The sequence below is a fragment of the Xenopus laevis genome, chromosome 2S (assembly GCF_017654675.1).
Source record: "Xenopus laevis strain J_2021 chromosome 2S, Xenopus_laevis_v10.1, whole genome shotgun sequence".
In the NCBI taxonomy this organism is placed as follows: domain Eukaryota; kingdom Metazoa; phylum Chordata; class Amphibia; order Anura; family Pipidae; genus Xenopus; species Xenopus laevis.
Genome location: NC_054374.1, coordinates 106089778 through 106103585, shown reverse-complemented (window position 1 = coordinate 106103585; position 13808 = coordinate 106089778).

The following is a 13808-nucleotide window of genomic DNA, read 5'->3' as shown; positions in this document are numbered from 1 at the left end:
TTCCGCAGCCCTTTACATAGATTACACATCATTCAAATCAGTCTCTGCAATGTGGTTCCTACAATCTAGATTACCCAGAGGAAACCCATGCAAGAGCAGGGAGAAAAAACAAAATTGCAGATAGTACCCTGGCTTTAGTGAAACCTTCGACCCCAGCACTGCAAAGCATCAGTAAGCAAACTGCTTATTTCATAATTATGCTCTAGTTGCCACATTTGTTTATTGTTTTCCCTAAATTCTATAGATATTTGAGGACAATTCTGTATGTAGCACACAAGCTTTCAAGCTGGCCTTTCATTCCAAATGTCCAATATAAATGTTTCAGTCCCCTTGCTTGTTGCAATTTTTTTGCTTGTCATTTTATTATCAAATATGAAAATAAAAATATTTGAGAATGATATAGTAGGAATGATAAGTAGTTAACTAGTAGCATTGCACTCCAAGTCAAACAAAATGCTGTGGACGGTTCCCTAGCTTGCCTTAGAGCTAAATTGTTAGAGCCATAGAAACATAGTTACATAGTTACATAGTTAAATTGGGTTGAAAAAAGACAAAATCCATCAAGTCCAACCCCTCCAATTGAAAACCCAGCATCCATACACACACCCCTCCCTACTTTCACACAAATTCTATATACCCATACCTATACTAACTATAGAGTTTAGTATCACAATAGCCTTTGATATTCTGTCTGTCCAAAAAATCATCCAAGCCATTCTTAAAGGCATTAACTGAATCAGCCATCACAACATCACCCGGCAGTGCATTCCACAACCTCACTGTCCTGACTGTGAAGAACCCCCTACGTTGCTTCAAATGTGCCAAAGGGCAAATGTAACCATAACTTATGAACAGTGCTGAGGAATTATGGAGCAGATCCCTTTAGAAACATGATGCATGCTCAGAGAAGCTTCAAACAGTACAGACCAGTTTTGCTTGTGACCATTAATCTCCCTTATTTATGCATTTTTAAATAATGACCTGTAAAAATATTTGATATGATTATTTATGCATGCATTTCTCATAGAAAATGATTTGTCATAAAACAGTTCTGCAATTCACACTGGAATGTGAAAAGAAATAACTCTGACACTCTATTTTTCAGTTTTCCAGACTCTTTTTACATAGCAGATATTCAATGATTTAGATCTCAACAATTATATCAATTGCAACCCATCAGCTGATAGCATTTATTGATCTACTGTTTGAAAGCAAGCTATGGTTGCCATGGGTAATTAGACCTGCAGATAATTTTCCACCTATCCTCAAATTATAATGTTTCACATTCAATCACCTATTTCTCACATATTGTAGAACTGCATACAAAATTGTCCTCAAATATATCTAACAAACAAATGTTTTTGTTTGTACCTTCAGTTCCCATAATAATTTATTCTTTCCTAATTCCACCTTTGTAGCTATGAACATATCTGATGCCTTCTATTAAATCCCATTCAAATTCTCTTCATTGAAAAAATAATAGCTCACATATAAATAACTAATAGACAGATCTAAGCGAAAGATAATGTATTCAGAACATAAAAAAATATGGAACAAAAAGTGAAGTTTAATACAATTGTACTGGTAAAGGTGATGATGCATAACCCCAAAATGCCCTGTTGTAATCCAAACTTGGGTCTCTCAACTCACAGCAAGTGACCAATTACCTTAAACTTAATGAGCCATTCTTTTTAACTACAACATTCCAGTTGTTTCCCACCTATGGAGCACAATAACATCCAGATGAAATGCAAGTATTGTTGGTCATATAATTGAACAAAATTACAATGCTTTTGAGAATAACTTCATGTAGAGTAAAAAGGTCAAGACTTACACCCTCTCCAGTGATCCAATATCAAAGTTTTTCTTTTTTACTCCAGATATCTGAACCATTTCTCCTAATATTCACACTTGTGCAGTTCATTAAGTTCAGTTTGCATACCACACAAATTTAATTTAAAAAATATCATTGATAAGTTCCCCTACAATTTATTGTGCAGGCCATTCATTACATTGATAACAAACTCTTTATCTACAAATTTTTTTTCTTTATGTGTTCCCCCTCCCAATCTAACCGATTTGTTGGTAGAGAAAATAAGCATTGCTTTTAAGGAAGCATTTCCAGACAAATTTGTTCATATTTTTCTTTCTGTTTCATATGAGAAAGGACAGGTTCTGAACAAAACCAATTAAAGTGCAATCTTCAAAGTTTGGAATCAGTTTAAAACTTGCACAGGATAAAACATAACAAACAATAAGCATTCTATGTTTAGCCAAGAAACATATTTACATAGTGATGTGATTATATCATTGAAAATGTCTAAAACATATTCCAAATATGAAATAAATATGACGTTAGAAAAGCACATAAATTGCTGTCTATAAATCAGATCTTCCTAGGCTCTGATATTATAGATAAGGCTGTCAGTCAGACTTAGTGTGAAATGTATAGACAATAGAAAAATCCTTTTCCCATTAATATGTATAGCATCATTAGGTGGCTCTTTCATATTCCAAAGGGACTCCAACAAGTCTGTGAAAAATCCCACTGGTAGTCACAGCTTTTATGCGATGGGCTTAGAATGTTTCTATGGGTCTGGTGTGTGTATGATGTAATTAAGGTTCTGCCGTCAATTGAATTAGACCTGGATAATTAATTGATAAATTTACTCAATACATTTATAAAACCAGAAATTTTCCTACTGACAGATCTGTGCATTATCTTACATCCAAAATTTTTTTCCCTTTTCATGGGACAGTCTTTTTTTAAATTAATAAAGAAGAAATGTGTTAGTTTCAATCATAATAAATCAATGAAAATTGTAAGCCAAGCAAGTGTATCCTAAGGAAAAAATTTCTCAGGGCTATGACATTTACATGCACTAAAATATTTTAACAAGTGTTTCTATACATATATATATATGTATACATTTACCTCAAAATAAAGAGTATATTTTATATATAAACATCATTCAACAAATGCGGGGTCAGAAAAATGTTGTCTTTATTTTAATCACCTCTAATCAGTGAAAACTGTAAGCCAAGAAAGTGAATTCCATTGAAAAAAAATCAGTGCTGCAATCTTTACAAATTTTAGGCATCATTTATCATTTACATTGAAACCTTTATTTTACCTGATTTTTTCCCCCTCATTTTATATCTTTTTTTGTTGTCCTACCTGTATATTATGCATATTACATTTCTCTGATTTTATATTTTACCGGATTTTACAACATTTTTTTACGTTCCCCTAAAAAAATTTAAATGTGTATTGTATTGTATATTTTTGAAGTACTCATGCACAGCTATTCACTTTAATATACACTTAGGGGCAGATTTACTAAGCTCGAGTGAATAGTTCGAATATAAAAATATTCGAATTTCGAAGTAATTTTTTGGGTACTTCGACCATTGAATTGGTCAAATTCGATCGAATTTGATCGAATCGAACGTTTCGAAGTAAAAATCGTTCGACCATTCGATAATCTAAGTACTGTCTCTTTAAAAAAAACTTTGCCTTCATACTTCGCCAAATTAAAGCTACCGAAGTGCAATGTTAGCCTATGGGGACCTTCTGCAACACTTTTCTATGTTTTTTTGATCGAATAGAAATCCTTCGAGCGATTAAAATCGTTCGAATCGTTCGAACCTTTTGCGCGAAAATCCTTAGAATTCGAAGGATTTTACTTCGAGGGTTTTTTAACCCTCGAAATTCGACCTTTATTAAATCCAACCCTTAGATTACTAAACAATTACTAAACACATAGTACATACTTAAATATGCCTCAAAATAAAGAGTATGTTTTGTATCAAAACATCTTTTAATTGGTTTTAATTTGTATAATGTAATTAAAAATGTAAATCCTTATTTCCCATTGATTAAAATATAGTTTGATGACAGCACATTCTGCACCACATTACACATACCACCAGCCGCATAACACCAATGCGCCTGTTCAAAATCTTTGGAGGGGCCTGGATGCACAGAAGCCACTAACTGGCCCTCCCACTACCTGCCCACCCACTTATGAGTGCTGCTATCTAGCCCATTGCAATAGAGTAGATAAGAAAGTGGAAAATGTAAAAGAAAATCAAGAAACTTCAAAAATTATTTGAGTAATTTTATTTGTTACTGAGATGAAAGCAAATCGAAGATGAAGTTAGAATGTTGTATCAGGAAAATAACTGTTCATGAAGTTTACACTTAGGGGGTTATTTATCAAAGGTCGAATTTCAAAATTATGTGAATTTTTTTTAACTGTAATAAATTTGAATGCACTCACAACTCGGATGGGAGGTTATTTATGAAAAAACTTGAATATCTAACATTCAATAATCGAGTTTTCTTCTGAAAAAAATCTTGAATGTCAGGAAAGCTATTAACATCTTCAAATAGTTCAACAGACCTCTGTCATTGACTTCTACATGAACTTGGTTTAAGGTGGCAAAGTATTGAATTAGAACTGTATCCAGGGTCGAGGTGGGATAAATCTCACATTAAAATTCAAATTTGAGTTGGTGGTTTCAAATTCGAACCTTAGTAGCCTTAGTAAATCTGCCCCTTAAGATTTCTTACCTATGCATTGAAACATATTACAACAATTACTTCACCAGTAAAGGGATGAAGTGGAATAAGAAAAGGAAAACCTCAATGAGAGCACCACTTAAAGTCAGACACAGTAGATGAGATAAGAAATAACACTTTCTTACGTTCAAGATTATCTGTTATTCCACCTTCCTTAATTATGTCTTCCTACCTCTCCCTCTTTGCTTTATATTCTAGTATATGTTAGTGAATATGTTAGTGAAATAATGGAGTTATTGCCTAGATCAGTCAAAATATTTAATGGGGACTATATAAAACACAATAGAAACTCCTAAATAACCTAACTTAACAGCAATGTGCGAAGAGAGGAGTGAAGCCAAAGCCAATGTATGTATAAATGTATTAATATAGTGCTACTTAATTAACAAACAGGAGTCATTGAAATAAATTACTCAAATAAATGCAATGTACAGTTATATTAAAGATTAAGAGACAAGAGGATAGAGATCCCTGTCCTGTAGGGCTTACATTCTAAGTGACAGAAATTATGATACAGTGCCCAGTACCTTGGTTTTTCAGGGAAACACTTTTTCCCATAATTTGGATCTCCATGGCTTAAAGGAAAAGTATATTCCCAAAATTAATACTTAAGCAACAGTTATATACAGGTTATATCAAGTGGCATATTAAAGAATCTTACCAAACTGGTATATATATTTAAGCAAAAATTGCCCTTTTACATCTCTTGCCTTGAATCACCAATTCATGATGGTCTCTGTACTGCCTCAGAGATCGCCTGACCACAAATACTCCAACTCTAAGGGGGTTATTTACTAAACTCCGAATGCAAAAATCACGAAAAATTCATGTTTTTTTTTATAAAATCAGACTTTTAAAAAATCCAGATTTTTTTGGAATTTATTAAACCCAGAGGATGGAAAAATCAGAAAATCCGGAATCTCAGATCTGTCAAAGTTGCCAGGTGTCATTTTTGCTGCGAAACTTGGTGAACATTTTGCTCATCACTACCTAACATGAATGGTTTGTTTGGTTTGTTTGTCTGCACCATGAATCCTAGGATCCCAGGGGTCGGCCCATCTTTTTTAAAATGGCAGTTTTCTGTTTAGAATTACCCAATGGCACATATTACTAAAAAAGTACATTATTATGAAAATGGTTTATTTACATGAACCAGGGTTTTACATATGAGATGTTTTATGCAATATATTTTTATAGAGACCTACATTGTTTGAGAGTGTATAGTTGTCCTTTAAGTCTTTTAAAAAATATTTAAACATGAAATAAACCCAATACAGTTATTGTGGCATCAATATAGATTAAAGGACGAGGAAAGGTAAAAAAATAAAATCCCATTTTTACTTACTTTAATGAAAAAGAAACCTATCTCCAATATACTTTAATTAAAAAACATGTACCGTTTTTATAAGAAACCTGACTGGATGCAGTGAAATTCTCCCTTCATTTACTGCTGTGGATAGGAATTGTCAGATGGTCCCTAACTGCTGAGCAGGGAAACAATCATACTTATGAACAGCAGGGGGGAGCTCCCCCCTACTAACCAGCCATGCAGAATTCAAGCAGCTTTGTTTATGACGATCCCTAACCAGACCACACTGAGCATTAGAGATGTCGCGAACTGTTCGCCGGCGAACTTGTTCGGGTGTTCGCGCTCGCCGGAAGTTCGCGAACGTCGCGCGACGTTCGCCATTTTGGGCGCTTTATATTTGCCCTCTCACCCCAGACCAGCAGGTACATGGCAGCCAATCAGGAAGCTCTCCCCTGGACCACTCCCCTTCCCTATAAAAACCGAAGCCCTGCAGCGTTTTTTCACTCTGCCTGTGTGTGCTGAAGAGATAGTGTAGGGAGAGAGCTGCTGCCTGTTAGTGATTTCAGGGACAGTTGAAAGTTTGCTGGCTAGTAATCGTTTTGATACTGCTCTGTTATTGGAGGGACAGAAGTCTGCAGGGGTTTGAGGGACATTTTAGCTTAGGTAGCTTTGCTGGCTAGTAATCTACCTTCTACTGCAGTGCTCTGTATGTAGCTGCAGTGGGCAGCTGTCCTGCTTCTGATCTCATCTGCTGACTGCTGCAATAACAGTAGTCCTTGTAAGGACTGCTTTTATTTATTTTTTTGTTGTTTTACTACTACTACTACTACTACTATAAGAGCCCAGTGCTATTAGTCTAGCAGTGTTGGGGAGTGGGACTGGTGTGCTAATCTGCTGCTCCTAGTAGTTCAGCAGCACCAACTTTAATTTTTTTTTTTAATATTCATTTTTTTTTTATTTTACTTTTTTTTATTTTACTACCGCTGTAGTAGTGTATGAGTTGACCTTTTAGGCATTATTTGCCCTGTAGGCATTATTTGCACAGTGTTTTCTTCAACCCGCCATCTAGCTGTGTGACCTTGTTCACATTCTGTCTAAATATCCATAATATTACCGTCTCCAGAAAAAACACCGGAGTGACTTTTTTCAAGCAGCCATAATATATTTTACGTAATCCGTATCCACCGCTGTAGTAGTGTATACGTTGACCTTGTAGGCATTATTTGCACAGTGTTTTCTTCAACCCGCCATCTAGCTGTGTGACCTTGTTCACATTCTGTCTAAATATCCATAATATTACCGTCTCCAGAAAAAACACCGGAGTGACTTTTTTCAAGCAGCCATAATATATTTTACGTAATCCGTATCCACCGCTGTAGTAGTGTATACGTTGACCTTGTAGGCATTGTTTGCCCAGTTTTTTTGGCCGCAGCCACTGAAGCACAGAGGCCAGAAAAAATATGCCATATAAATGCTGAAAATAGTCATTTTTTGCCATACGTTGACTCAACGTATATGGCAAAAAATGACTATTTTCAGCATTTATATGGCATATTTTTTCTGGCAACTGTGCTTCAGTGGCTGCGACCAAAAAAACTGGGCAAACAATGCCTACAAGGTCAACGTATGGCAAAAAATGACTATTTTCAGCATTTATATGGCATATTTTTTCTGGCAACTGTGCTTCAGTGGCTGCAACCAAAAAAACTGGGCAAACAATGTCTACAAGGTCAACGTATGGCGAAAAATGACTATTTTCAGCATTTATATGGCATATTTTTTCTGGCAACTGTGCTTCAGTGGCTGCAACCAAAAAAACTGGGCAAACAATGTCTACAAGGTCAACGTATGGCGAAAAATGACTATTTTCAGCATTTATATGGCATATTTTTTCTGGCAACTGTGCTTCAGTGGCTGCGTCCAAAAAAACTGGGCAAACAATGCCTACAAGGTCAACGTATGGCAGTTGTTTAAAGAGAACAGTAGATTACTAGCCAGCAAAGCTACCTAAGCTAAAATGTCCCTCAAATCCCTGCAGACTTCTGTCCCTCCAATACAGAGCAGTATCAAGCAGATTACTAGCCAGCAAACTTACTATCATCTGTCCCTGAAATCACTAACAGCTCTCCCCCTACACTATCTCTTCCAAGCACACACAGGCAGATTTTTCAGATACATTTTTGCCCTTGATCCCCCTCTGGCATGCCACTGTCCAGGTCGTTGCACCCTTTAAACAACTTTAAAATCATTTTTCTGGCCAGAAATTTTTTTTTTAGATGTTAAAGTTCGCCTTCCCATTGAAGTCTATGGGGTTCGCGAACCGTTCGCGAACCGCTCGCGTTTTTGCGCAAGTTCGCGAATATGTTCGCGAACTTTTTTTCCGACGTTCGCTACATCCCTACTGAGCATGTGCAGGGTCAGGGTCAGGCAAAGATGTTTAACAAAGTTACAAGATAACATCCCCCTGTGGCCAACTTTGAAAGCATAAATCATTTGTTTGATTAGGCTTTGTGGTGCAGTAAGTTCATGCTTATGTTTAGTATACAAAATACAGCATTTCTAGCCTTATTCAATTTTAGACTTTCCTTGTCCTTTAATGAAGTGAGGATTAAAGTAAAAGTTACTGTGATATTATTACTGAGAAAAAGAATAACTTTAGCAAAAATATAATCATTTGTTTAAAATTGGCTCAGTGAGAGATAGTCTTCCTGTAATTTGGAGTTTTCTTGGTTTAGGGTTTCCAAAAAGACATCCCATATCTGTAATATAAAAAGACAATCACAATAATATGCAGCATACCTTGTGGAAGCTGTGGATAATCAATCATGCTTATCAAGCAATGCCCCACTTTTGCTAATGCTTTGTGCTGAATTGGGTTTTACATTCCTCTGCCATTTTATACTCCAGGTTCATCTGCCAGCCAGATGTAACGTTAAACTTTCAGAATGGCAATTTACCAGCAGAAAAGGTCTATAAGTCTTGTTAAAATGATGCTTTCCCAATAGTTTATCCGTTTAATCTTTTAAACATCTTTAACCATCAAAAGTTGTAAATTTTTCTTTATTTTAATTGTCCCAGGCAATGCCCTCCTTCTCTATAACCATCTGTGTATAATGGCAAACAGCACGTGGACGAAAATGTCCATTAAAATCTAATCGAAATCAAAACCAAGAGATAAAGATGTGCATTCAGAATATTACTATGTTTCTTTGATAGCTGAGAAAGTTTGAATTCCCTCAACCAACCCGGAAATGTTGTACCTGTTGAGTCCTGAAGCACCCTAATACATTATTATAAGTCATTTTCATACTGCCTTGGCCTATTCTGTATTTATACATTCTTGACACTGGTAGGAGGAGTTACCAGGTAGAACCAGCACTCCTGCATCTACTGAATATTTAAGAAGGAATAACAATAGTTCCATAAATATAAACAAATCCCAGTGCATATATTTCTTGGTCACTTCTCAATATAACTGTTTAATTTAGTGATGCCTGATCAAGAAAAATGTATTAAAATATGTGGAGGTAGATGGATATAGATTTGGGGCAAAACTTAACAAATTAAAGAAGTGCAGTGCTATAAATTTACATATTTGGCCATATGTTATCATATGTTAAGATTATTTGGCTATTCACCAAGATTTAAGTCTACACAATAAACAATGTTTCCATTATGCTGTTACAGTATTACAAATGTTTTAGAAATCAAGCCATAAATAATAACTCTAAATAATGTCTAATACAATAAGCAATCTTTTTTCAATTATTGCTTTTTAATGTACTCCTATTTAATTAATGCTGCCTCCTCTGCAGTGAGTCAGCCCACTCAAATCCATAGTGACTTGTCTTGAACATATTTATGAGAAACAGGGTGATGATGATTCCATCTCTTTCTTGTTGTATTTAATAGTTCCATTAAATAAATGTGAGATAGATCAAAGTGCTTTGCTGAAACATGTAAAACAAATAATAATAAAGCATTTTATAGATCTAAAAACCTGACACCACTGCACTGAGTGAAAACATTCATCTGATGAGATCATAAAATTTCATGCATTTTTTATAATTCTTGACAAGACATACATACAGTTTAACAGTGTCAGCGCTTTATTAATTTGACTGGAAAAAAGTTGCAACATATATCCGTTTGTTATATTGCCTAATGTTGTTGAAAAATCCCTACAATTGAAACTGAATGTCCCCCATGCCAGTGTAGGCAAATGGGGAGCAATTCGACGCATTCAGGAAGTAGCAAGCAAATACAATGTAATGCTGAACCTGGTTATGAAGGGCTGCTTGTTTATCATGAGGTGATATAACATAGGAAAACATAAAAATAGTATTTAATAGTAATGAAAGAATCAGAGATTTTGAGTAAAAAAATTGAAAAAAAATTGAAAATCGGATGAAAAATCGTGAAAATCTGATTTTTTTCCCGCAAAGCAAATTTTCTGGAAAATTTAATAATAAATAAGAGTGAAAAAGTAGAGCGGATTTGATGGGAGTTTGTAGCCGAAAATATTGCGATAAATTCAGACCCCCTAAATCTGTACATGCCAACATTTTTCACTCATCACTAGTATTTAACGAAAAGAGATATATACTCAAGCATATATATATATATATATATATATATATATATATATATATATATATATATATATATATATATATATATATATATATATATATATGCCATAGCTGCATTTAAGTATAAAGCAAATTATAATTATTAGCTTGCGATTATTAAACCAACTGATTTCTGAAGTATTAGCAGGGGGCAATGTAACCCTAATAGAAATTAAGTGAACATTTTAACACATTACACTAGTATAATCCAAGTACAGTATGAAGACCAGGTTTGGTTGTGACAAGATCATTATTAAAAAAGAAAAAACACATCCCTTTCCTGAAAAGGAAGTCACCCTGTTGAATGTCTGGCTGTAAACAAATCCTTTAACATTGTGGGAGTATTGCTTTCTTCCACACAGATTATAGAAAGATCCCTTATCTATAAAACCCTAGGTCCCAAGCATTCCGAATAAATATATCTTATACCCATTTTGTGCACAGGAAAAGTAAATAATTCAGGTGCTTTGCATTTCATTTTATAAAATGTGGTGTTTAAGTCAAGCTTTCTTGACTTAATTTTACCTGAAAATAATCCACTCCAATAGATTTTTATACATCCAATAAAAAGTAAGGGAAGAAAGCAATGCTAGTTCATATTCAATCGAATTTAGAAGCAAATATCAGAATGATATTTGATCAGATGATCAGAAATATCACAACAAAACATGTAACATTTGTAAATTTTGACTTTATAGAATAGAATTTAGAATACATTTTAAGGAATTTTCCGGCAGGCAAAAATTTCCACAAATAATAGTAAATTGTGGGAAAGACTTTTTCCTAAAAAGATTTACTTTTTTTATGAATCCACTTTATTAATAAATATTAATTAATATTGTTTGTTTTATACAGACCTGCAATTAAAATAATATAACATTGTACTTGTTTGGACTCTTTTAAACTTTCGGCATGTTCTAAAATGGACAGTTAATCAAAAGGGATGTAAGGACAAATATAAAGGAAGCACTGTTAAGGTGTTGTTTTTGTGCTTCTGCTTCTATACTTTCTCTCTTTGTACTTATACTAGATTTGTTGTATGACAAATAAAATCTGAATGTCTATGGCCACCTTAACAAACAGGGGAATGTTATGAAAGTGGGTAGTGGTAGAAATATTTGCAATGTGAAAATGCTCAAACTTTAAAATTCACAATTTTTATTCCAATGTTGGAAGTCAAAAGCTATTTTTAATTCAGGTTCATACTAAGACATGCATTTCACATTGCAAATATTTCTACCATCATCAACTGTCATAGCATTCCCCTGTTTGTTAAGGTGACCATAGATATTCAGATTTTATTTGTCATACAACGACCTTTCGGATGTCAAACATAAGTTTTAATGCAACAATCTGAAACTAACATTCAGATCAAAGTTCTAAAAATAGCAAATCTGAAAATGTTTTGGCCATTAATAATCACCAGACAACAATTGTAAGAATGTCATGTCTCAGAAATACATTGTAGATCACCCATTGATATCATTATATAGCCAATATATGCACAGATATTATTGTTATCCAAATTTTCTAACCTGTCTGATCAACCAAACAATGAAAATTGTCAGGGCAGTAATTCGAAGCCCACAAACAGTCCAAAAATTATACGAAACTTTGCTTTGTAGGATTATATCTGCACATTCATGGCAAACTGTGGCAATTAGTTTCTGCTTAAAAGTTTTTCCCTACTTAAATTAGAAAACAAATAAAATCATTTCTAGTAGTTAGTTACATTAACTGTATTTCAATGATTTTCCATTGTTTTCCTTTCCAAGGCATTCACTATTTATGTTTTCATTAATACCATAATATGTACATAAACGTACCTATTATAGCATACGTTTCAACCTTCTATAACAACATGTTTTATTTATAATCCCTTGTTTTTATGCTTAAACTCAGTCTAATTACAAGAATACCTTACTTGATTCCTGTTGTGTAATTAATCTGAATAAGCAATTGATTAATTAATCAGTTCTTTAAACTTTTTACTTTTCCATCCTATTTAAATATATTTTGTTTTTCCAGCATGATCTCTTTTCATTATATTTAAGACTTGAACTAATGTCCTGAAAGCTGTTTCAATCCTTTAATATGCTTAAAAAGTTCTAATTCATAGATCGTTTTTTCATTGTGATCTCTTTTCTGTTGTTTTTCTTCCAAAATTCAAAAATGATTTAAACACATTCTAAACTCACAATGAAGGTTCTAAGTTTGATTATTTAATATTGGCTCTTCCTTTAATGTTTTAATTTGTAATGCTATAGGAATCCTAATCCTAATCCTAAATATTTTGTATCCTAATAGAACTGTATTTTTTTCAGGATCCTTCTATACTTTCCTCTAAAGAAAATGCAGTATCTTGACCAGCTGATTGATTATGATAATTTTATTGGTTTTCATATATAATAATTAAGCAACTGTTTCATAGTTAATAATTATGCAAACAGTAGACAATTGTCATTACATTTTTACATTACACCTTGTGCTAATGATAAAAGTAATAAACAGTAAGGAGACTTTTACTAAATCAAATCAAACCTGAAATATCAAATTAGTGTTGAACAAGTTAAAAAACAGAACTTTAACACAGAAGTCCATTGTGCAGTCAGTCAACATTAAAACTACGTTAGGTTATCTTCAGGTCTTATTTTTAAGTGAAGGTAGTAATTTAATTAAAACACATTTATATACTTGGAATAATTCTTGATCCATATGTCAGGACAGAAGAACTATGACATAGCTCAGGTAGACATCCTAATATTAGCAATGTGGTTTTATGAAAAAGTAATTCTAGGGATCTTGTTGCTCTGCTTAGACCTTTGGCATCTGCCATTTAAAATGATATGATGAGTAAAGACTGGTAAATGAAATGTGACTTAATGGCTTAGCTACCAAAATAGATTCTAAGAGTCTGATTTAAGATTGCTTGATCTTTCCAGCTCAAGAAATTTTAAAAGAAACCCTGCATGCTGATTTTCAAGTCCGATAACATCATCAGTAGCTTAAGGCTACTGGTCACAAAACAAAAAGAAAAAAGATGAGGGTATCGGGCCAGAAACCCAATTAACTCATGCAGGTTTGCTTAAGGATTGCTCAAGCTTGAGCAACCTTAAATAGGCCCCTAAGAGTTTCTAGTACCTTAAGTAAGTTCCTGCATATCGTGAATGCCTGAAAGTAAACATAAAATTTAATCTGAGAGGTTCTTTTTGAGATGTACTTTTGTCTATAGCCCATTATTGGTCATTTGAAAATTATTCCTTTCCCCTTTCTTACCAAAGGC